The sequence below is a fragment of the Mandrillus leucophaeus genome, unplaced genomic scaffold (assembly GCF_000951045.1).
Source record: "Mandrillus leucophaeus isolate KB7577 unplaced genomic scaffold, Mleu.le_1.0 Scaffold499, whole genome shotgun sequence".
Taxonomy (NCBI): Eukaryota; Metazoa; Chordata; class Mammalia; order Primates; family Cercopithecidae; genus Mandrillus; species Mandrillus leucophaeus.
In genome coordinates, this window is record NW_012105353.1 from 1,884,156 (window position 1) to 1,886,493 (window position 2,338).

The following is a 2,338-nucleotide window of genomic DNA, read 5'->3' on the forward strand; positions in this document are numbered from 1 at the left end:
GGAGTGTCTGGGTTAAGATAAGGGATTGTGGAGACCAAGGTTGATAGGAAGTGTCACAGATGAATGTCCTTAGAGACAATAGATGGCAAATGTTTCCTATTCAGACCTTTAAAAGGTGCCAGATCTCAGTTTATCTCTTTGGGATTGGGAGGGCCTGGAAGGGGAAGATCGAGTTATATTAATGGGGATTCTTTACAGATGCAAATTTCCCCCACCAAAGATGGCTTTGCAGGGCCATTTCAAAATATGGCAAAAAAACATATTTTGGGGTAAGATATTTTGATTTTTTTAAATGAAAACGATGTATTTGGGCACAAAAATGCAATACACAGTTAGAAACCATATTCTATCAATCATGACATCCTGTAATCTAAGAACACAGAAAATTTTGTTATTAAGAAATGCCAAGAGGAAAAAGAACTCTGTAAAGTCCTATTCAATTTACTTTCTTAGGGAAAAGGCTGTTTATTTGGCTCTTGTCACAGTTCTATCATGTCTACTCTTCTTGTAAGTTCAGCTTCGATGCTATCTAATTCTCACTTTGCTGCTTCAATTTTCACTTGAGCAAGAGATGGATTCGGCATGAAGTCTAACTAGGACTCCAATTTTTTCTTCAAAGGTATAGTCTGTTGTTTTCATTTTGCCAGTTTCTCTGACAGTGCTACTAGGGACTGATGAGACAGAGAAGCATCTGCGCCTCCGGTTGAAAGTCGCTCCTCTGCTGCTTTGATTCCAAATCTGAATTCCTCTGACTTTGGTTTTAGAAAGTCCATGTTCTGATGACGATTATCAACTTTGGCCCCTTCTGTAGACAGATGCAACTCTGCTTTCTTGAGATCCTCTTGTAGACATTTTTCTAACACTAAAGTTGCAGTTAGATTTTTCTTCAAGTTTTTCCCGTTCAATCTTGATTTCTTCACTTTCGGATTTGGTATGAAAGAGATCAGAGGTCAAATCATTCACTGTAGGGATAAAACTAGTTAGTGAGGCATCCTTTGTTTCAAGGGCTACCGCAGCGCCAACCAAAGCATTCAGATATCTGGAACCAGTGCTAGAGAGATTGGCAGGGGAAAAACTTCGCACTCTCCGTGAGAAGGTATTGGAGATACTTGGCTTCTGACTTGTATTCACTTGCTTTCTGCTTCAAGTCCTCTATTACCAGGTAGACATCTCTGTCCCGGACCCTGTTGCGTTCTGAAAGGTGATGTAAAATCTCTGTGGTCCGTGGGTTCACCTCATACTGTGGAATGGGATGATCTCCAAATATATATATATATTTATTTTACATTTATTTGTTTTTTTGAGATAGAGTCTCACTCTGTTGCCCAGGCTGGAGTGCAGTGATGTGATCTCAGCTCAATGCAACCTCCATCTCCTGGGTTCAAGCGATTCTCCTGCCTCAGCCTCCCAAGTAGCTGGGATTATAGGCGCCCCCCACCACGCCTGGCTAATTTTTGTATTTTTATTAGAGATGGGGTTTCACCACATCGGCCAGGCTGGTCTTTAACTCCTGACCTCAGGTGATCCGCCCACCTCAGCCTCCCAAAGTGCTGGGATTACAGGCGTGAACCACCAAGCCTGGCCCAAATATTTTTTCTAACCACGCAGCAACGTTTCTTTCTCCTCCAGCAGCTCCATAGCTGCTGCTCCCACCACTTCACTAGCAATATTTTCATTTTCTTCTCTGTTGGGTGGTGTTACGCCAGTCAGGTTGGAAAGTAACACGTTATACAGAGTTAAATAAAATTCACCTGATGAGATGTTAGGGTTTGTGATGTTATACGGTTTGTGATGTTATGGCGTAACTTCCCAGGTCCCTTAGACAGGAATTTGGGCAAGAGGGAAAAAAGGTTAGAGATTAGTCCTCAAGAGAATAGATTCAAGTTGCCCTGAATATACACTCTGGATTAGTGGCAGTTGCAAGTGGATTTTTAAAGGAAAGGAAGAGGCAGTTCCTGAGTTGTTTACCAAGAATTTACATTAAAGTAACAAACTACTGACAGGCTACATACATTGTTCTTTGTATTATAAATTCCAGGCCAGGCAGTGGCTCATGCCTGTAATGCCAACACTTTGGGAAGCCAAGGCAGGTGAATCGCTTGAGCCCAGGAGTTCAAGATCAGCCTGGGCAACATAGGGAGACCCCTGTCTCTACAAAAAATTAAAAAATTAGCTGGGCATGGTCGTGTGCGCTTGTGGTCCCAGCTACTTGGGAGGCTGAGGCAGGAGGATCACTTGAGCCTGAGTGGTAGAGGCTGCAGTGAGCTGAGATCAAGCCACTGCACTCCAGCCTGGGTGAAAGAGAGAGACCCTATCTCGAAAAAACAAACCAGGGCCA

General features: G+C 43.0%; 1 pseudogene across 1 annotated transcript; it reads right to left on the minus strand.

The window, feature by feature from the left end:
* Positions 1–292: 292 nt before the first annotated feature.
* On the minus strand, positions 293–1,638 carry LOC105550791 (annotated as a pseudogene). The gene is made up of 2 exons (XR_001007770.1): positions 1,602–1,638; positions 293–1,257 (listed from the first exon to the last, which is right to left on the minus strand). The product of XR_001007770.1 is annotated as an HAUS augmin-like complex subunit 1 pseudogene (transcript).
* Positions 1,639–2,338: the final 700 nt, after the last annotated feature.